This window comes from Centrocercus urophasianus, unplaced genomic scaffold, assembly GCF_019232065.1.
Source record: "Centrocercus urophasianus isolate 14NV4802_14NV808 unplaced genomic scaffold, USGS_Curo_1.0 seq_13, whole genome shotgun sequence".
NCBI lineage: Eukaryota > Metazoa > Chordata > Aves > Galliformes > Phasianidae > Centrocercus > Centrocercus urophasianus.
In genome coordinates, this window is record NW_024884475.1 from 46,670,905 (window position 1) to 46,694,768 (window position 23,864).

Below are 23,864 nucleotides of genomic sequence, written 5' to 3' on the forward strand. Positions count from 1 at the left end.
AGTTGTAGTCTGTGAGAGATTATGAAGGGATGTTACACAAATCCCTCAAATCAAATCTTCCTATCAGAGGCAATAGGCAGGATGCTGCTGCTTTTGAATTTCAGTTAAGAGCAGCGACCTCTAACTATGCATACATTCATATACATTTGTCATCAAGTGCTTTGAAATGGGCAGAGGAAGTGCTCTCTAAGCAACTAAAGCTGGCAGTCCTTGTTTCGTCACCTTCCTTCTAGTACTTTATCACCAGGTGGAATCATTTGACTATTTAGTACCTTTGAAAAGCCACTGCCATCCCATAAAAATAGGTCATCCACATAAATAAGAGTATTTTCACATTTTTGCCTTTGTTTATACTCCAGAAATTATTATATTAATTAACAGGCTGCAGACTTAAGTCTAAGCAACTCTAACAACTTGATTCTGAGAAACTGTTCTGCTGTCTTAGACTGAAAAACAGTCCAACTGTCTGTATCTGCCTTGGCTTTTCAAAGCTATACCATAGCTAAACTCATCAGCTATGTGACCAAATGAGAAGTTACTCTTAGCAATCTGACAGACTGCAATGACATTTTCTCTAAATTATGGCATCAATTAGATTATGTTGTCACAAGAAATACAACAGACAACTGCAGTTATTCTTGCAGCCAGTAGCTGTCCTTGCTCATCAAGGCTCATGCTCTACACCAATAATTAAAAGACTATCAAGCAGTTTTCAACAGTTTCAATGTAAACAAATAAGTAGTTAACTCACACAGTGCATAGAATCAAAGAATCACCAAGGTTGGAAAAGACCTAAAAGATAATCCAGTCCAACCGTTCACCTATTACCAAGAGCTTCCACAGCATCTTGTAGTTCTTCTCCTCTCCCCTCTCCTGTTTTACTGCTCACTCTTTAGCTGCCCTCTGAAATTCTGACTTTTTAGTAGCAACACTCTCTATGCTTTTATCAAAACTTTGCAATGCAACAGAAGCACTTTGAAGCTTGCTGAGCAGCAGATCTCAGGACCATGGCATAAAGAGAAGTACTGTGTCAGCTCAGTATTTGTGTAATGCTTTGTTGTGCTTGACATTCACTTGCACTCACCCTTTTCATTTGTAGGAGAGCGCCCTGCAGACAAGGAAGTATTTTGCGCTCTTGATAGAACAATAACAGTTCACAACCAGAAAAAAAATAACAAAATGATAGACAGTTATTTATTACTGTCAAACACATTTACTCAACATTGTTCTGTTAAAACAGTCTTGCTGATTCTTCCCCTGCACAACATAAACACAAAACCACCTTGGAGTTCCTATTGAAGGGACTGGTTATGCAAACTCATACAAAAAATAATGGCATGCACACCATGAATTGAAGTCTATCAGGGGCAAGAAAAGAAATCCAAATCTCATAAGAAATTACCTGCTTTGGTTTACAGTACTTATCTCAAATCTTGAAACAAAATTTAATGAAGTTCATTAATGGCTTGATATGACACATACAAAGATGATAAATACTTTACAACTTTCAAGTCTACGCTTTTGATTTTATACTCTCATCATAACCTCAACAACTCATATCCTTAGGGTATGAAAGAATACAATGAGAAAATACTGTGGGATAAAGCTTCTCACAACCAAGATCAATAAACTCCTGGTTTTAGACTACAATGTAGCACTACCAAAACTCAGTAATAAGCAGGTATTCAGTTTCAGAAGGAGACTTTTGAAGCCCCTAACTCTAACATCACTTTTGTAGAAATTTCTGTTTATTCTCCCTTAAGTAATCTGAGATCGTCGGGTAAAGGACACTGATGCATTAAGTGATGGCAAAATGCAATGCAGAAATTCTAATTATTTCATCAAATTAAGAAATGTATAATGTCTGGACAATTATGTTATCAACTTCAGTTGATATTCAAGGTTGTACTTGACCAATACTTGCATCAGTAGTACAAGGAACAATACAAGCTATTCTGATGTAAGTGATTTTCAGCTTTTATTTACCTTGAACTTCACATGCCATTTCAGTTTCTGTAGAGCTGTTTGGTTTAACTATGCCTTTAGTGCTGTCATCTGGGAGCACTGTCAGGGAAAAATGATATAGCAAAAGCTAAATTTATGCAACTTTGACTTCACTGAGCTATGCCTTGTCCACTTTTGTCTGGTAAATGCTTTGTTGTGCACTACATTAAAGGAACAGAAGCAGGCTCTACAGTTCTTTCTAAATAAAAGTGCCACAGTTTGTTAAAAAATAAAAACAAAAGTGGAAGTAACGACCTAGAGAGCTTTCTGATATCCCCTCCCATTCAAATGCAGACTTATGAACCATAACTGAGAGTCTGGGAGATAAAATATAGGTGAAAACATTTCCACCCGAGTCTGAAAATCTGACCCTGAAGTATCTGCCCTTAACATAAAAAACTGTCATTTTGTACCTAGAGTTTGTTGCTTATTTCAGGAAATAAGAGCCCCTATGCAGAATTGCATTTGAGTCTAATTAGTGATTGCAATTCTTAAACATAACTTGGCCAACTTTAAAAGGAGTATACTGATTTTCTAGTTTGCTGAAGAGATAGAACTGTTTCAGCAAACAAGCAAGAAACTTCATCCAGCTGTAACACTACATCACACTTTTTTTTTTTTTTTTTTTTTTTTTTCCCAAAAGCTTTGTTCATTTACCTGGAGTTGCAAATCAACTACTGTTCTGAAAGTAAAAATATTTCAGTTAGAAGATACCTCAGCAACAAAGAAAAGCTACTTATGGATCTTTTGTCAAAATGAAAATTCTATTTTACAGCTCTAACAAGCTCAGATCAATGGCTCATCTGCTCCTGTATGCTGGTCCCTTTAATATTGACACCAGAAAATTAAGTGTAAGAACCTAAATGCATAGGAAAAAATATTACTAAGCAGAAATTTTATCCCTGATCCTGAGTTAATTTTACTAAACTTACTTGTTAGTGGCCTTACGAAATTGGCAGCATAGATGTAATTTATCTCATCTTCAATATAGACTCTTTTTTTCAACCCAAATTTATCCAATTTTTAATTTATTTTTAATCTTATTTTGTATTCTACTAAGTTTCTTATTTTGGTCAAATGTTCATTAATTTAACAACTTCTGAATAAAATACATCCCATCTTACCTATTATATCATCTATAATCTTCTAGACTAAGTTCAGATGTCCAGATCTTCTGTAATTTCTCCTCTGACATAATGTGAACAAACTTAATATGATGCTGGTTAGAGCTGAGATAAGCCATTGAGTTGTACCAAGCATGATGAGCAGTCAGTGCACGGTATCCTGTCTGCCTTCTCCATCCAGCACATCCATCCAGCACTTGTACAAACCACCATGAAGTTAGAATTCCTGAATGGATTAAGTTCATTTAGAACTGATTCAAGTTTTTTTGTACAGCTATTGTGTAATTTTATCAGCTAAGTATCAAAGAAGTACAGACTCAGGAACACATTCTGTATGTGAATGAGATAGCAACTGTGGCCAGTCATTAACCACCTCTCTGGGGTGAAACTGAAGTGGAATGAGAGAAGCACCAGCTGCAGGTAGTTCACAGGTACAGGCACACCTTAAAACACTGTTCTTTACACAATCTTTCAGTCTAGTTTATGAACTCACAGTTCATCCATGTGGCATCCATAGGAGTTATCAAAAATAGGAAAGAGTTTGAAACTGTCTGCTTATCCTCCAACGAGTTCTGGGACTAATTCCCTTGGCAGAAGTTATCTGGGACCAGGGTATTATTCACTACGGGTAACTGAGTGTTTTCAGGAATAGTATCAAAGACATTCACTTTTTATCAGGAGGGTTGAAACTAGGTCACTGTGGTCCTTTTCAACCCAGGTCATTCTATGATTCCATGAATTTTTGTCTAATGTTCTCTACATCCATTTAATGTCTGTAAATAAATAATAAATACATACATAAGCTAGAAACGCTGCCAATTTACTCTTCAGCTCACTTCCAGAGCATTAGTATATATCAGGCTCAGATTGCAATACTTGAGTGCCCAAGATATAGAAAACATTTTACATTCTGTGGATTTCTTTAGAAGTTTCATATGCCACAAGTCTTACATTACAAAAACAATTTCTGTCCCTTTCAAAAAGTGATGACCCAAATCATATTGTTGTTAACATGACCTACAAAAAGAGAGATGCTGACATTAAGATTTAGATACAGAAAACAGCCTACTGTGATACTGCTGAAGGTTGAACTTGACATGTTACAAGATATTTATCTATATATAGCTATATAAGAAATGTCACACTGCAATAGGTGTACCACCTTTAGCATGAGTGTCAGTATATCTTTTAATTAAATGTGCCTAACACATAATTATTTAAATACGAATGTTTTTATAACCTTTATCATGTCATATTGCTTCACAGTTGCGAAGTATATTTTGTAGGCAAACTTAATTACTACAAAAATAAATTTGCATTTTGCCTTAGATTTTTTGTTTCAGCTTTTATTTGAGTATATATTTAATTTAGATATTGAAAAATCAATACCTCTCCTTCTGGTCATGCATAAGAAATATTGTGTTTCTGTTCCATGCAGTTTTGGCACTGAGAAAGCATACAATAACCTCAGACTATTTTCACAGCAATAATTGGTTGAAAGTAATTGTCATACTAACATCAATAGTTCTTAAAACAGAATTAAGCTAAGAAAAAGTAGTTAGGGAACAAATGGTACCATCAGGTGGCGTGAAGGAGTGGGATAGGACTGACATGCCATGGGAAGTCACAGTAAGAATCTAGGTTTGCAGCATTACTGAAAAATATGAAAACTAGTAACACAACACACTACATTGTCTCAAGCATTACCTCAGAAGACTTTTTACTTTGTTTCTACAACTGCTTTGCAATTATGTCTTTTTAAAATAGTCATTTCCATCAATTTTCTGTTTTCCAATCAGACTTTGTTTCTAATGGTGGCATTGAAGTAGAAAGTATGCCCTAAAACTTACTCTGAAAGTCACTATTCAATGACTCCCCCATCCTTAAAACCATGAAAGACTTTAAATTGCTTCTCAGACGTCACTTGGTATTATCATCAGATATTTGGAAACATCTGCCATGCTACTAGGTAGACTAACTGAAGCAAACGCGGACTGGTAGTTTGAATTTTGTTCTTTTTGTTGGTGCAGATTACAAATGTAATGCCAACTTAATGCAGCAACTTTCCCCTCATGTACACAGCGGTGCAAACTTTTCTCAAGTCAAAGCAAAAAAATTCTGCTGTTGGTAACCAGTGGACAACTTCTCATGCATTGTTGATTTTGTTCATGCTTGGTCATCCCCCAAAAAATTCTGTAGAGATTCACAGATTTAAGATTTAAAGCTGCTTACCTCCACAGGAGGCTGAATAAAAGATTTCACAATTTCATTAATTTGATCTTGCTGAAAGCAGAAAGCAAACCTTTCTAAGTCAATGGAGGAGAACCAGCTGTGGCTGCTTCCAGGTTGTGGTAGAATACCACAGCCAGCAGCAAGCAGTGACTCAGCTGCTGTATGCTCTTTTCATGTGCTCAGTGGGACAGAATAAACTCCTTGTTCTACTGTTTATTAATTCTTTACAGTTTTAGCAGACCTCTCATTTCTGCATCTGGCCACTGAGTCCCAGCACAAGTCCTAACCACTGCACACAAGCACACAAGCCCTCACTGGCATCCTGCTACCACAGACTGCACCAAAACTGATCCATCCAACACATCCAACTGACTGAAAGTAAAAGCATCAAGTGCAGGAAACACACACACACACACACACACACACACACACAAGATATCCTCTGCCTGAGCTGAAAGTGCCATTTCATAATACACTCAACGTATAAATATCAAAAGACATTTAAACTAGTGTCTTTTAATGCCGGATCTTTATGGCTTTTTTTTTTTTTTTTTTTTTTTTTCTCCTCTTTTTTCTTTCTTTTTTTTTTCCCCCCAGATACATGCTAAAGACTGCAATCGGATAAACTTCCTGGTTTGAGTGCACTTATTGCTCTATTTCTGGGTATGAAAATACGCAGTCACTGCTGTCACAGAGAAAATTGTGGATTTCAATATTTATGAGGTTGTGAATAAGCATGCTTCCACTCAGCCTAAGAAGAGCAATGAAATCTGTAGTATCTGGCAGCTCCTGAACCAAAGAAAAAAGCATTATCTTCCTAACCCCACTCTGTGAATCAGCTTGTAGAGTCTGGAGAAGGAGCAACAGAAACAGGAGCTCATCAAGACTATCAGAGGAGTGACTGAACCACACAGTACCTATCACAGACTGAACACACGACATGGAACTTATCAGCTTTCAGCGTGAAGACAGCCTGGGACAAAAGGAACAAATAGCTCAGGAGTTTGCTTGCTTTTTGCCATGTTAAAACCCACAATAGGGTTATCTCTTGTTCTGGATAGTATCTTTTGCTCATTTTTTAAATGTGAAAAATTCATGAGATGATAAATGATTCCATGATAACATGGGAATACACAAAGGTAGAACAAAAATTGATTAATAGGGGAGATTTTCAATTATATGGACAAACATAATCGTACCTTTATCCTCTGCTTAGCTTTAACTTTTCAGACTCAATGGTTTACACATAGTTGCTAATACCAGAGATCATAAAAGCAATACTACCTGTCTATTTCCCTAATTTTTAACATACCCCTTACATAGCCTAAAATAACACCTCACTTAAAATACACAATTATTGCCTTTTTAGGGAAGGATGACAAACTTGATCTATGTGCAAGCATTTAACAAACAAAATTCAAATTTTATCCATCGAAAACTCCAATTACCCATCACTAACATTTAAAACAGAAAGAGGAATCATGTGTGGGTTTGCCACAATCTGTCACATATCTGCCTCTGTTTTCTCCATTAATTACCTGTAAAAAAAAAAAAAGCCATTTAGAAAACAGCAAATCAATAAAACTTCCATGTAACAGAAAGTTGAAAAGTGCTGAAAGATACAGGATTATGGATCAGAATTCAAAAAGATCTGGTAATGATGGAGAGACAACTGATAAAAAGAGATTTCATTCAATAAAGAGAAGCCTTCAACATTCAGAGACAAATAATAAGTTGCACAAATGCTGGAAGGGAACCAATTTCCGTAATCTGGTAGCTCCTGAAAACCATTCACTGATTTATGGTAGATCAGAAGCTGAATATGAATCACAAAGGAGAGGTTATTATGGAAAAGGCAATAATTTACTGGGGAAAAAACTGGTATAATCACAAGCCTTCAAAACAGTGAAAAGAAGCTGTCTTCTTTATCTGTCCTCTTCACTGACAAATTTAAGGTGAAACACTATGTTGTTTTCAGTATCATTAATTAAGACCAATTATATTCCCCCACTAAAGCACAGAATATGACTAGCGTACCACGTATTGAAGTTTGCCCTGATCTTTCTTCAGTTTTGATTGCCACCAAATTGTTCTGACTCTCACACCACAGGCAACTAGAATGGAAAGATAGCCCCAGTGAACTGCATATGAGAGGCAAACGAAAGTTACGATCAGATCCACATCTGCCTTGACTGTGAAGTCAAAAGCAAGATCTTAGGTAGAACTCCAGGCATTCAAGAATGTCTGCTGGCCTCTGATACAGGATAAAGAAGCTAAACCAGCAGGAAGGCACAGCCAGGTAGCTTGTGAAAGGAGTGTCAATGTGACAGAGCTCACTGACAGAATCTTTACCAATAAAATCTCACTGTCAGGGTTTGCCTTTCATTCAGCTGGTAACTGGTGTCATTCATGCTAAGAACTTCTCTGAACCTCCAAAACAACCAAATCAAATTCCAAATTGCATAACAAGAATAACTCTGGTCCCTATGAAAACAACCAGGAATAGTTTTGAAAGACTGGTGGGCTCAGCCTGAAAGCTGTCCTGGAGCCCTTCTAAAAAAATAAAATGTTTAGCCATCTTCATGCCTGAGTTCAAGTATTCATACATGTTCCATGTACTGTTCAGTGTACAACCACACCTCTGGCCACAGATACTTCAGATCATCACTTTTCAGGACAAATGAAAATATCCATTTACAACCATAGACCTTTTGCCATTCTTCTCAAGGAGGTTGGGTTTTCCAAACTGCTTACTACAAAATCAAGTCCACGATTTGTACAATAAAAATCCATTTTCCCGTAAGTTTTTATTATATATAATCAAGCTTAGAATTAGCAATTGGAAAACACAACTGGCCACATACAATCCTGTAAAATTATTTGACTTCTTTCTTGATCTAAATATATTAAAACATTACAAAAGTAAGAAATACAATTCATTATATTTCCTTTCTTCTGCAAAACACTAACACGCTAGGATGACGCTAGTCGCAGCTTCTTCATCTATAGGAACACAATTGGATTTATGTTTTTCAGTTTAACGGAGTGTAATTACTTTTCCAAGAAGTACCTGCAAAAACTGACTCCAAAACAGTCACAGAAGCAAGATCAGTTTTCATTTCCTATAAAAAAACAATGCTGTTCAAATTCTACACAAATACAGAAAAAGCAATATATCTTAATATAGCCCGAAAGCAGAGATAACAGCTATTATGCATCTTTATAACTCCCATTTCAGCCCACAGAAATACAGAATATTTAAGAGAGTTTTCATAACACAAGACACTGTGTAGATATTACAATGTTCAGTACTAATGCTTTGTTGCACCGCATTTATGTCCTCTGCAGCATTCAGGGGAAGACAAAGTGGAAGTAGCTGAGCTTGTCTCTAGTCTCTGCACACAGCACACCAGCTCAGAGAACTAACCTACTGTCAGATAGCTCTTCTTAACCCTTCTCAGTTTAGTCAAATCTAAAAGATGAGCAATACACTACAGATGTCTTAATCACAACATTTTTTCTCAAATTCCTGGACACCCACCCATCTTGTTACATTTTGGCAGGCAAGAATGGGACAGTGAAATTAAAAGACAACTCTTTGTACTGGGATAGCTGTTAAAAAAAAAAAAAAAAAAAAAAAAAAAAAAGATTCAGCACCAGAGAGATTTATGATGGAATACTTTAGAAACAAAGGTAGACCTCCAATCTATTTTTTTTTTCAATAGATGTACAAAAAAGTGCATATTAACAGAAGCAATCCAAAACACAATGAATTGTTGAAGAAACACTGGTTAACTGAAACCAACTTTAAATGTTCATCTAATTAAACATCTTTTGTACTGTTTGTGTCTTAAGTCCTACGTGTTTTACTATGAGATTTACTACAAGACTGCAGTGGTTAGGTGTTACTTGCAGCGAATGGGCCATTATTCACTGGGGTTTTTAAAGGTATGGCACACTATCAGCTCAGCAACACAGCTACAAAATGAACTGTGTGAAAGAAATCCTAGTTGTCCTGAATTATAGCTACACTGCTATATCCCTAGAGGTGGAAACATCCAGGCAAAGACAGCAACTCTAGAAAAAGTGTTACTTAAAAAAAAAAAAAAAAAAAAAAAAAAAAAAAAAAAAAAAAAAGAATAGGAAGAAGTCAGAAGTCAGACTATCTATACAGGATTGGAAGAATTCCTCCAAAATCACTGATATAAGGAAACAAATGTTTATCTCATTATTTATCAAGTATGTAAATATTAAGCTGGACTACCAGTGTTGCTTCTGGAACTGTTCCAGTTCCAAAAACATCAGAAGGGAGCTTTGTTTCCAAGCATGGGGACGATCAACACAGGTCTTCTTTCACCTTTGATGAAAGAGCATTAGTCTTGACAGGGAACAGCGTAGGCACTGCTATCCTTTCAGGTGAGTTAAAAGCTCGCTTGGTTTGAAGTCATTTTGAGCTTTCCTTATACCTTCAGCAAAAACCAGTCATGTATGATTAAAGCAAGCTGCAACTCTGTATGCATTCAGGGTCCCTGGGTTCCATTAAAGGTGTTTCATGAACATTTCATGTTGCTTGATCCCAAGGACACAATTTGCCCACCCTTTCAGTCTCCCACTTGATCTTGTCCTCATGCTGGCATAAGTGTTTGTGCAGTTGTGTTGTAAATCTGACTAGAGAAATCCAGGTCAAAGCTATTTTGTTTATTTATTTATTTTCAGACACTTTGCCTTTATAGGCATTATTACTCCTGACAGAACTGCTGCAGGTTAGGGGAGCTTACGATTTTTTGGATGAGGAAAGTGAATAATGTACAGAAAACCAGAAACATGCCAAAATTAAGCAAGAAATTTGAGTCAAGAATTATACTAAGATGTCCAAACTTCCTCTCCCTTAACAAAGTGTAATTAATTCAGTTAGCTGTTAATTCAATTATTTACAGAACTTACAAGTTTTCCTACTCAAGGAGTACTGTATTTTATGAATTAAATTGTACTAAGCAATTTCTAAAAGCACATATTCATATTAATACTTGCAAACAAAAAAGAAATGCTTTCCTGTCTTATTAATTAGCAACGAATGGCTTTTTTTCTTTCTTCTCTCTGTGCTCAGGTCAGCTTTTCTCTTTACAAAAACTTAGTCAGGTCAGAATGATAATGCATAAAAAGATTGATTGCCTGAAGTATGCCTACAGGCATACTGCTTAGAATTTAAAATATCAAACCCAGATGATATGTCTACCTCCTAGTCGTAAGAAATTGGCAGTAGACAGTAAGCAGATATGTGATGCTCATCATTAGTAAGTCCAGGAAACACTTGCACATTTCTAAAACATTTGAATATACTTCATCAGACTTAGTTTTGCCTTCCTCATAAAACCAATTCATTTCTTGGGAACCTACCATTAAAAGTGTCCCGAGAAAAAACAACCAAACGAACAAAAAAACCCAAAGAATCTTTAACATGAGAATCAAATCTCAGTATTTAATGGCTGGTATTGCATATTCTGTGATTTTTTTCTTTGCCTGGTTCCTTAAGGGTAGTACTGTTGTGACAGGACTGTTTTCCTGCAGAAAAAAGTTTCTCATTTGGAGTGCTGATTACGGTTTCCACTCTGGCATTGGGTTGCACTCTCTCTGCATCTATCCCACTTCATAAATATCCTTGAGCCTTCAATTCATTATTCGATCATAAATTCACTTTTACATACTTTCATTGTTTAATTTCAAGTGCACAGCATCATGCACTAGTTTTAGTTTTGAATGACTCTGCTGGACTACAACTGATTAACTAACTTCTTGATCAGAGCACACACACTGCCACTAAAACATTATTTAAAATGGAAAACAGTTCAACACACTTCTTACAGACAGCTGAAGAAATGCTGTTTACCCAAAGAAAATATGCTGTGCTATGGTTATCCAAACGAGGCTCCCTCATTGTCTTAATAGTATGAGGTCACGAAACAATGGGCCTGACAGTTCACTGCCATTCATTCTATGAAAACTGAGTGATAAGCTGGCATAGTATACAGATCACTTTGCTTATGCATCACACTGATTTTTGCAAAGGTGTAAGGGATTGAACAAGGCCCAGCAACATGCAAGACCTGAGCTTGCTCCCTTCATTGTGGTTGTTCCCATAATAGGTTCAGTGGGTCCGTTTCACAATGGAAAGTCTTCTCCAACCAAAGAGAAAAAGGAAACAAAGTCCCCACAGAAGAGTAAAAAATACAAGAAATAAACAGGCAAAGTTAAATCTAGAATAGCTTTTCCTCTAAATACGCAGAGATAACAACAGCATTTCAACTTCCTCCTTGAATCACTTGTATTTCACACCACAATTTCACTAAATTTCACTGTAATTATTTAAACAAAATCTCCAAACCAAAATGCCTCATTTTAAGCAAGATCTTTAATTCCTTCCAAAACAACAAGCTTCAATATTCTATCTAATATATATTACTTAGTAATAATAGTAATGAAGTAATCTGATGTAATACTTCTAACAATTGCTCATGTTTCAGAAGAATGCACTACAGTTTTTCCACCAGAGGATGAAGAATAGGATGAAGCTCTGAACTGTGATGATACTCAGCAACGGAGGGATGTGGTACTTATGGACAAAACTATCAAGGATCATGTAGCTGGAATTTTGATTCAACTACAAAATTGGTTATGTATATTGTTTTTTCACACTGCTTTGAAGTATTAGTTTTTATCCCTTTCGCAGTTTGCTGACTCTCGTACATAACTTTTAAAGCAATTATTAAAATAGAGCTGTTCATGAAATTATATTTGGCATTGTACTTTTCTGCTTATTGTGATCTTTTAGAAGAGCACTTTCTATCAAGGCAAAAAATGTTCTTGCAAAAAACTACCAAGACGTGTTTCACCATTTTAACTGCATTATTACAGAGCACACCCAAAGCCAATAATCTTCCCCTGACATTTCCAGCTGGGAGTATCACATGCAGCCATGACTGTTTTCATATTATCTCATAAAAAACTAGCACACATCCCAGTAGGTAATGAACATACTATCCCCTGAGCAACATCCAAAAGTATGTCAAATTTCTGTAAAACTTTGATAAGTGTGAAACAAATATGGTTTAAATGTGAATATGGCTATCAGAAATTACCCCCAGACGGGGATGTAGTGATGCAGGGTATGAAAACTATCTGCAGTTCCACCCCCTCAAAGAACTCAATTTTCTAGTAATATCCTGGTCCATCCAAGACTGTTGCAAACTATTGATTAAGCACTCTTTAGGAAAACTATCCCCTCTTTGACCTCTTTTGAGTAGGTTGTTGGTACTGCAGAAATGATATACACTGCTTCTCACTTGGAAGAAATGCAGAAGGTGGGAGACAATTAAAATGGCCCTGCCTAACATTGGTTGTCTAATTTTTTCCTGATATTCAACCTAAACTTACCCCGGCACAACTTGAGGCCATTTCCCCTCCTCCTGCCACCTGTCACCACTGACACCAACCCTACTCATGCTTTAAGCACCTTTCACATTTTGGAAGAGAGTTATATGGTCTCCCCCAAGCCTCCTTTTTCTCAGACTAAACAGCCCCAGTTCCTTCAGCTTTTTTTTTTTTTTTTTTTTTTTTTTTTCCTGTGCTCAAGTCAAACAATGAAGAAAATGTACAACTCTGGAAAATTCACCTTTTGTCCTTCCCACAGTTCCTAAGGACACACACAGTTTCTACTTTGCAGTCCAACAGAGTTCCCACGAGCAGTTCTATTCCACTCAACCCAGATTGCATTCTGCTTGCTTCCATTTATCCTCCCCATCAACTAAGACTACTGCTGATGCTTAGAAACAACCTTCAAAAGCATACACATTTCAGGTACCTCACCTTGGAAACTAATGTTCACACTCCTTTGCCACAATTAAGTTAGCGCATCCCCTTGTACCCTCATGTCTTCATCAGCTTTCAAGTCCTCTTCTGCCCAATGATAAGACCATCTTTAAGGCACTTCTCACTTTACCTCTGCCATTTTTTAAAATATATCTATAAACTCAGTACTGGTATCTTTCAATCAATGAAAAAAATATGGTCATGGTTACTACAAAATGTATTGCAAAGAGAGTCACTGTGGTTTAGTTGATCACTGCTAGAATAGCTGATTTAAAGCATGAAGAATGTTAATTAAAAACAAACAACAAAACAACACAAAAACATATAAATGATACAGTACACCTTTAAAAACTGTCACTACATAATTAACGGGTGAAAAAAAACTAAGAAACTTGAGGAGGGAGTGGGTATTAGACCTTTCCCCTCCAACAACTTCCCTCAGAGAACAACAGTTTTGTCACAGCATATATTCCTATAAGAACAGCTAGGAGTTTTGGTCTCATTTATTGTCTTACACTGATTTCTCATTTGTGTAGAAAAGATTATCTAACATCTCTAGTGTAGTGGTAGGCAGCAACTTACAAGAAATACTAGAAGTTTTTTTGGTCATGTTTCAGACACGATATATGTTTATAAACAACACGTAACTTTTCTGATATTATAAGGCATTACTAATCCAATCTAGGCCTCTTACCACTGTGCTTCATGCCACCACACAAGTTTTTTTTTGTTGTTGTTGTTGTTTTTAATGCTACGGAATCTTGTTGGGTCTTTACAAACCATCCTATTCTAACAGTGCACTCAGAAGAGTTGTTCAGGAGTCTCAGGGCATTTTGAGGCTGTTCTTCTTTATTATAGTTTAATGGTGCTGCTAAGCTGATTCATGCATTTTTAACCTCAACATTTCATTAGTGCCACTCTGTTTGCCAGTTGGCGGTGTACCAGTTTCAATTACGGCAGCTCCATGCTAGTCAGCCCTATACATTTTAAATCCTGCTGCTACACTACTATCTTTGAGAGAGTCACCTCCTGGCACCTGCTTGCAGGCTGCACACACAGACTAGAGGAAGGGGCAGCAAACAAGCTCGCTGATGCATTCGTCATTTTTGTCCACAGCAGAAAAAGGCAAGAAGCCCATTCATAGTACAGCAGTGAATAAGAGCTTCCAAAGCTAGTTTTTAGGATTACTAATTATGAATAGAATGAAAAATCTTACACTTCACTAGGTGAGAACACTGCCTGCAGGTAGGTTTATAGCTTGTAAATGCCACACGCAGGAATTCAAAGAGCTTTAATAAACTATAAAACTTTCACTGACGTAAAGCAGACAACCTCTGACATTGGTATCAGGTTATTTTGCTTTGAACAGTATTTCCTCCTTGCTCTTGTATAACAGTAAGACACACTGGATTTTATTCTTTTTTTTTTTTTTTTTTTTTTAAATATTGGAGAGTCATTTGTCTTATGGCTGATGCAGTGTCCCTATGCTGACACAAGTTAAGGTGAAGCACAGACCAGTGGAAAGGAGGCAGGATCTTTTTGGACAGAAGCAGGTTTGCCAAAAGTTGTACCTGAGGCTGGATGGAGAGGTGTACGGTTGCTACAACTGAAGGAAATGATAGGAAAGGAAAACACTGGATGTGGGAGCTGCAAGTTGTGTAAGCTCTCAATGTGTCATGTACTATTTTTACAGCCTATTTCAGCTTTGCAGTTCCTCCTTTTTACAGACAGTTTTGCCTTAATTAAAATGCATCTTGCTCTTGCAACTTTTAAAGCTGTCCTTAGAGCATAACTGTTTGTGATTTCATTGAATGCTCTTGTGATCTTTTTACTTCTGCATTTTAATTTTTATAACATATTTAATTTAATACTATTTTTCATGGTTTAGAAAAAGATTAAAGTCAATTCACATCACAGTACTACTTTTTTACTCATCTGGCTCACTTTTATGTGTAGGGATGGAAAAGTAATCTAACTACATTATCCAACTTCACTGAGCAATAAAAAAAAAAAGTTCTTATTATTTTCTCCTTTCCCTTGCCTCTTCTTTTCTTTAGGGCTTCCAGTGAGCAAATCTGGACTCCTGGACAAGCCTTGTTTGATATCAGTTACAGGAAATCTAAATTTTTGATAATGTTATAGAAAGTAATAGGGCTTCGTTTATATCAGGAGAAATTCTTGAAAACAGTTCATAAAATGAGCTACTGACATTTTGTAATAGCAAATTCAAAAACCTTTCTGTTTTAAGGGAAAAAAAATTGCATTTGAGAGATGATAATAATACTTAAGATTTGGCCAGTTATTCATTTATAGGAAAAAAAGGCTAAAAGTTGTGATAATTACAAGATGATTTCATTTTAGACAGCAAGTTTTATGCTTACACTCACCCAAATATATTTAACTTCATAATACAGAGGAGAAGGGAGGTGAACAGATCAGGCAACAGTGTAACACAAAAGAGATTAAGCAGTACAGGATCTAACATACTATGCAAAAAGCTGTTTTACTGTAAAAATGTGAAGCATCACCAAAAAGTTAAAGGGAGAACAAACTGCTGGGAGAGAAGATGACCTCATTTCTGCATTCAAGTCTTTCCATGAATCTTGGGAGAGAGGAAAAAGAAAAGAAAAAAAGCAGAGAACCTAGCTCAGATCATATTACCAAAAAGAACTATTAGTTCATGTAAAGGTTTTTATTACATTTCAAGAGAAACTTACGTATATCATTTTAATTTTAATCATTAGAAGTTCAATTTTTATCATGAATTCCAGATGTGTGTGGTGTGGCTTATCTTCCCTCAGCCCAGGTTTCACTTTCCCCTGTTGGCTCCTCTATGAGCACAGAATGAGCTTCCTCCTTACTGATTAGTGTTTTGATCTGATTAATCTCTCAGGCTAAATCTGAGATCCCTAATTTTATGGTAAAAGAAGGCACCCCTTCCCAATCTTTCATTCTCTTGATGATAGATCTTCATTAGGGTATTCTCTAAGTCAATCTTTTGTATGGAACAGAGGAAAACTATCATTTTTTTGTCTAGTATGTCTAAAAATAGCAAATTGAAGAACATGTTTTAGTTCTGGAATTGACAACAATACAGATAATTTTGCCCCACTTTACAGATTGCAAAACACAGGCAGATAGCAAAGTGACTTGCTTGACATCAGACAGGAGTCACATAGACAGCCTGAAGAAAAATTTTCTCCAGAGTCCTTCAGATCATGGATTTTCATTAATTTCTCATCATCAAACAACAGTATCTATAAGAACATGCTAATTCAAGCTCATTATTTAACAGAATAGGTCAGTCTTACAGAATTGTAACAAATGAAAAACAAGGATTTCAAACATCCAGAAATGAAGAAAAAAGGCTTGAAAATAGCCGTGACAGCAAAGCAAATGAAGTTCTGGTATACTGTGTAGAGGACAAGAGATTGCTTGTGAAAGATTTAACAGGACACAAAAGACAGAGAATGAAAGAAAACTTTGGAAGAGTTATATATTTATCACTATACAATAGACAGGAAAGTCTATACACTTTGAATGATTTCTAACAAAAAATTAAAAGACGTGTTGAGAAGCTGTACTGAGGGGACATGGTTTACTGGAAAGTATTTTGTGATAGGTGGATGTTTGGACTGGATGATCTTAGATGATCCAACCTTCGTGATTCTATGATTCTATAACACAGTGCTCTATATTAGATGAACTAAATGTTAAATGTGTACGTTTAGAAATGGCCCAAGAAAAACGAGAAGCAAAGCAGATTCTACTTGTAGATTATATAATGTCAGTAAGTAATACGCATGTGGTGTGCCTACACCTAGTCCAGAAACACTACAGAAAAGCCATTGTGTTTTTACAAAAAATGTAAGTCATAGAATCATAGAACCATAATATAGACTAAAAATACAGACTGAAATATAATCAAAGCTCAAAGGCCCCTCAAGAAGCAGTTAGGCCATCTTATTTGAGGCAAGAAGAGCCATAGCTTCCTTTTTATACCAGAGACTAATCTGTACTTTAAAATATGCAGGGATGGAAATATCAACACTGACAGATCATTAAGAGTCCTGGTAGATGTTAGTGGATGAAACAATTAGCTCTTTATTCAAGGAAAAAAAAAATATCACCTGCCCAAGACAATGGGCAGGGAGGCAAGCCTCAGAGTGTGTTTGGAAGCTAGTTCAAGCGGCTTACTGGAGATAATGAATGCACTACAACTTTGAGCGTAAAGAACACAAGCTGTCATGAAACTTGGACCATATTCTTATGGGCAACATAACTGTAACTGAGTCATAATGAAGATCCATCTCTCTCATATCCTATTGCTATCAGACAGACAAACTTTTAAAACAACACAAAAACTACGAAGTAGTTTAATGATTTTCTGAAGTGATGCTTTTATAGACTTCTTTTTTCTTTGAAGAAAAATAAATCATGGATTGATTCTTCATGCTGGCTTTCTGCCAGACTAGTTTCAATTGAGAGTTCATCAAGAAGGAAAAAAGTGGAATCCTATCTTATCTGCCTTTTGTGACAAAACTCTTTCACACAGGAACAGACACAGACTGCAATAACAAAATTGTTGTTGCCTGCTCTTCTTTATTGGTTGCTAAGCCAAATTTCCCTTTGATGTGGTTACTGAGTTAGCAATTGCTTTCCACGTTCCTGGCATCTCTGCATCATGCACCAAAAATTCAGGTGCAGCAATACAGTCATGTAGGATCTTGGCTCTACAGATAAAATTGAGGAGTTCCGAGACTGGCAATAGCAGGTGAGACAGGCTTGTAGGATTGTCTGAAAACACAATGGGGAAGAGTACACACAGCCAGCTCAAACTGCTGAGCAGTGCTGCAGGTACAAGGGAATAAAACAAAAGTTACCAGCAAGGGTCCAGAAAGCTAGCAAGGACTATGAAACATGGCAGCAAAACAAAAATGGATGAGAAGAAGCTGAAGACATTTTCAAAGATTATCTGGGAGAAACTGCTGTCAGGAGACAAAAACCATGTTGTCTCGTTCCATTTTTTTTTTTTTTAATTTCTTCTGACTGCCTGTAAACCTTTGTTGTTGCAGCTGGATATAATCTGCTCTCCTAAATCACCTGGTGTGGCTGTGTGGCTGAGAAATCCTGTTATCATAGAAACAGTGGACCAAAATATCTATGGGAACCACACTGTCTTAAGGATACTGGGCAAGTTCATGGGAAAAAAAAAAAAATAATAATAATAAAAAAAATGTCATGCTTTCTAACCGCTTTTGTAAAATAACCTACAGACAGTTCACAAATACTGACTCCTAAGAAGAAAAAACACTTGCAGTTAATCACACAGAAGATGCCAAAGTGCGATGGCAAATGTGTATGATGCTTTCAGGCAGCGTCTATCGATCTTATGGGGATACTTAATGTCCGTCACGACATTAACAGCAAGACCTTCCACCCTTACACAGATTTCTGCCCTTCACCCTTTGCCAAAAATAATATATACAGTATCTGATTTATCAAGTATTTAACTCCTCTTACTATGTATTAGATGGGAATTAAAAAAAAAATAACAAGAGTATCACACCAATCTCTTCAAATGCGATTTTTTTTTCCACTGGGCTGTTGTTATCACATCTATGAAAGATTTCATCAAACTCTACAGAAGAGTTTAAGGGCAAAATAGGAAGATTGATTGGTAAACAAGAACTATCAGCTATGTGCTCATTATTCTTTATGCTCCAACCCTGAATTGGCCTTTACAAGATAAATTTCTTCTATACTCTGTTGTTTCTGCCCCATGATTAATTATCAGCTGCCACATGCAAAATCCACCATGATGGATCACCTGCCTGCATCAGCATAACTACTAACCACCGTCACTGACAGTCCTTGTTACTGGAGCAACCAACCTCAGTGGAATTGAGAGGTAAATGAAAGTATCTTGTGAGACAGGGCAAAGAAATGCAGTTAGTAAAAGGAAGACGTATCAAAGCAGATAACATAGTCTCTTAGCTATAGGACCAACAGAGAGCTGACAGCAATGTGAATAATTTAAACAAACCATTTAGGAAAGGCAGCCTCTTTTTTCAGATCACAAAATGCATAGGACATTTGCTCATATACCAGATATTTTTGAAAGAGTTCCAGTGCATGGTCTATAGTATAGCATTGTACACCTAGAACTTAAGCGTGCTGCTGAACCGTTTCTAAAAAGCAACACTACAGTTCTCATCTTGAGCAGTGTGAGTCATGGTTATAATCACAAAAAGATGTGAAAGCTCTGAAACTTGCAGAGTGACCATGACTTTCATTTTTAAGAATTTAAAAAACTGGACTGTGACTAACAATAAAGTGTAAAACTTTACCACTTCCTATTTCCTACCTTCCTCCTGTTGTATTAAATTTTAAAACTGAAGTCAGTATATCAGGAGAAAGACTTTTACTGATGGGACCAGACAGTACCTAAGTATTTAATCCTTATCTTCAGTAGTCTACAGCAAATTCAGCTACTCTAAGTGAGATAATTCTCACCTGCAAAAGCTGCTCTCTCACTTGTGGGTGCCCTCCTTGGTTCTATCAGGTGGCCTCCTCAAATAATTTGAGGATATTGCACTGTCTTCTGAGGCTACCTCTTCCTTTACAAGGAAGAGGAAGGCTTCCTATATCAAAGGGAAGCAGGTAGAGGCAATAGGCATCTGAAGAAGTAAATCAATCAGTTGTTCAGAAAATGAATCTGCATGAGATAAGAATGGAAGTATCAACATCTCTATTAGATATCTACTTTCTCTGGGAGAAGGGAGCATGGACACCCAGCTCTACTGATCAACTAGTCCCAGAAAACAAAGGGAGATCTATTTTTTTCTCCCAATGAAGTGCCCACCAAAACCAATATTTTTCTGTCATTATGAGGTGAAGTTTTAGAAAAAGAGATACAACTTTTCAGTGGAGCTCCTAATTAAGGCAAAATGAGAAAACTGAAAATAAAAATGCTGCAAAGAAAGCTGTGCATGCGTGTCTTATTTTTCATGATGACAGAACATATTAAACAGATTGGCTGTATGTCACAGAATCACACCTTGAAACTTAACTGCATGAGAATAACAGGACAAAATGAGACAGGTGTTAAGGAGGCGAAAATAGGATGCCTTCAGGTGGTTTTCTGGTAGCATTTAGATCAAGTTGCACTTGGTTACAGAGTAGGCCTGTCTTTCATCAACTTAATTGGTCTCACAGCTTGGTCAATCAGGATTAACATATAAACATGTCCCATTCTTAGAATATTACAAATGGTATCTGTTAGCCATAATGTTGTCTCATATGTTTTCAGTAATCACTGCAGATGCAAAATGACAGAGTAAGATTATGCATACAGGAGCTTGATTCACCTCCTTCAAGGAATTTAAATGTAATCTAATCAACCTGGTTACAAATAAATTGAAGAGGGCTTTTTTTCCTCCACCTTTATGTTATTTTTGAAACTAAGGGCGTTTTTCCATTTTTATAAAGTATTTGACAGTAATGTCTGATAAGGATTTGACTCAGCATGGTAAAGCATGAAGATGCTGGCAGTTTGCAACTGCTCATAACTGTTCTAAATGTTAAATTGCAAAAATGATTTTCTAATTCAATTTTTATCAGATAACACTAAGGAATTTTAATAAGAAACCCTATAATTTATTAGTATCTAGGCATGTCCTCAGCTGGAATGAAAAAAAAAAGTGATTACTATGAAGACTATAATTATAGTAAAGATGATAAAGTAACGCTTTGCATTACTCATTATTCCAGAGATCAACACCCTAAGCTTAGGAACTATAAAAACACTAACGTGACATGACAATGACAGGCCTATAGAAAATCTCAACCTTTAGGCACAGTTGATACACAAAATCTTAGACTAATTATGAAAATGAGAAAAATCTCTGAGCTCAAATATCACAGGTTTATTAAATCTTAGACAAGATTAGCTGACACATGCTCCACTATTTATGGGACTATATTCATAAGGGTAAGGAAATACAAATTCCCTAATTCCACTACTTTCTTTTCATGGAACTTATTTTTGAGAAGAAGCATTGCAACTTTCATGCACATCCAAAGCACATTTTAAAAGAATAATAGGTTGTGCAAGCTTTATGCCAGATGGCTACGCTCTGACAGATACGCACCAGTATTCTATGAAACAAGAAATGTGTGGAATAAAGTCTCTTAATTTAAACCATAGTTCACCTAACAAGAAACAGTAAATCTCAGTAATTAAATACAAGCCTTTTTTTTCTTCTCCACTTAGAAATTTATCTATGTTTTTAATACATCTTTTTAACATTTCTTTTGTCTAATTACTTTTGCCGTGTTTTACTATGGAGATCTGTGACTACTGGAGAAAGATTATGCCAACTGAGTTCTGCTCAGCACTATCCAACATCTCAAGGGGAAGAGGATCTTTCTGGATCTGATGACAATGCAATGGTCTCCAGCAGATAGGCGTTTTGTCTGCTCCAACCTTTGAATGTACCCTACAACTACTCCAATCCCTACAACAGGTTCCATAGTTGCTCTGACTTTTTTGACAGACTATGCGGTTACTCTAACTCTTCTGAGGGGCCCTGCAAGTGTCATAACCCTCACAGCCAGCCCTGTGGTTACTCCAATCCCTGTGACAAGCCCAACACTTCAAGCAGAGAACCAACCAGCAGCACTGTCAGCTGCCCCTATTAGAAAGAAAATTAAAAAACAAACAAACAAACCAAACACCTACAGATGTCAAAACATTTAGCAAAGACAAGAGGTTGTAAGTTTGGAAAAGAAGGTGAAAATAAAGCAGGGCCATCACAAAGATGGGAAGAGGAGAAAGAGACAGGAGTCATCTAACTCCTAACGTTGAATGAACCCAAAAGGAAAATTGTGCCTACACTCACTTTTTGTGTAATATTTAATTTTTTCGTGTCAATTATTGCCAATTTTCTAAATTAAAGCTCTGAAATAATCCTTTTCAAGCTGTGACTTACACGGATATAATGCTTTATAGCCCTTACCTGGAATACCCTGACTTTAACACAAAAAGTAATTGAATTCAGCACTGATTCTGTTTAGAAGTACAATTTAAAAGCTAAGGCAAGAAGCCATGTCCTCATTCAGGCTCAAAGCAGGAGACATGCAACGTATTAACAGAATGTTTGTTATCTGTTTTGAGAAAGAACACTTCTGCTTGCACACACACACCAAAAATCTTCAGTGTAACTGCAGACAGAAACTGATTTAAGAACTAGGCTCCTTTTGAGCCAGACTAATCTCAGAAATATCTGCCTTCTCAATCATACCAACTAACAACAGTTGTAGTTGTGCACTAAAGGAAGCACTGCAGGGCTTAGAATAGCTCTTTGCTAACATGTCAAAATACTACTTTTTCCACAGTTGTGTTTTTTTTTTACTCATGACAGATAATGCACATTTGCTCAGAACATCAGAACTGTAAAGTCCACGGTCCTCTACATTGCACATACTTGGGAATGAAATCCTGTGGCTTTGTTATTGTGCTCAAGAATCACAGTGTGGAATTCTTCAATTCAGTTCAACTAATTACTGGTTTGTTATTACATAAAGTTTAGAACTATGAGATCTTTTTGAAGTGTACAGGAAATTAATGCTTCACTCCCCGTCCTGTTTGCTCATTTGAGATTCTCTCCAAAATCAATCTACAGAAAAAAAATTAGATAAATAAATAAATGTGTCTTTACGGAACTGCTATCTTGCTAACAAGTTACAAAAGGGAGAATGCATGAGAATGTACGTTGATATCACTATGGATACCATTGTTTATAGTCTATTTTTAAATCACATGGAGCAACACAAAGTCTGCTTAGACAGTATATCTAAGAGGTTTCAATTAGTTAGAGAGAGATCATGAGCAACGTGCTGTTGTTTTTCTTTTTTTTTCCTCAACACCCTGGCACCGCAACCAGCTATTATAAATCATAATGAAGTAACAGCTTATCCCCCTGGATACAAATCCTTTCTCAGCTCTTCCACTGGCTCCTCTGATCAACCAATTTTACTCATTACCATTTCTCACAGCAAAAGGAGCAACAGAAAACCAAGAGACAATGGGTTCCAAGATACTTTACTGTTGCTGTTGAAAGAGAATCAGGTCAGCAAACAGAACAGAAGGATAAAATAAATTCCGCTACGTAAAGCAATTGGAAGAAGTAGGTATTTGCTGCTATGGATCCTGAGACAATTCTGCCAGGAAAACAATGGTTTAGGATACTTGGAAGTCTCTAGGCACCAGAGAAAAAGTCACCTGCAAAATGATTTCCTTTTAAAAAATGGATAAGGGAAAACGCAAAAGTGTCAAACTTATCAATGCTACTGATTTCTGACTGTCCCACTTCACCCTACTTTTCCAGAAAAATTTGATGCTGTGAAGCCAGAAACCAAAACTGTGACAACCTTAAAGGGGGCTTACTTTGTTACAAGAGGGGGAATGAAGTACCCATGGTGAACCAGATATGAATTCTTTACAACAAACTTCATTGAATTCTGTGGTTCTCAGTATAGGGCAGAAGCACAAGCAGTAAGTCTCCAAGTGTGAACATACAAAAATCCTTTTTTTTTTTTTTTTTTTTTTTTTTTTTTTTTTTTTTTTTTAAAAAA

The 23,864-nt window shown here is 36.4% G+C and overlaps 1 protein-coding gene across 1 annotated transcript in view; it reads right to left on the reverse strand.

Moving 5' to 3' along the window:
- GALNTL6 (polypeptide N-acetylgalactosaminyltransferase like 6) overlaps window positions 1–23,864 on the reverse strand; it is a 416,272-nt gene that overhangs the window by 109,483 nt on the left and 282,925 nt on the right. The window lies entirely within an intron of this gene.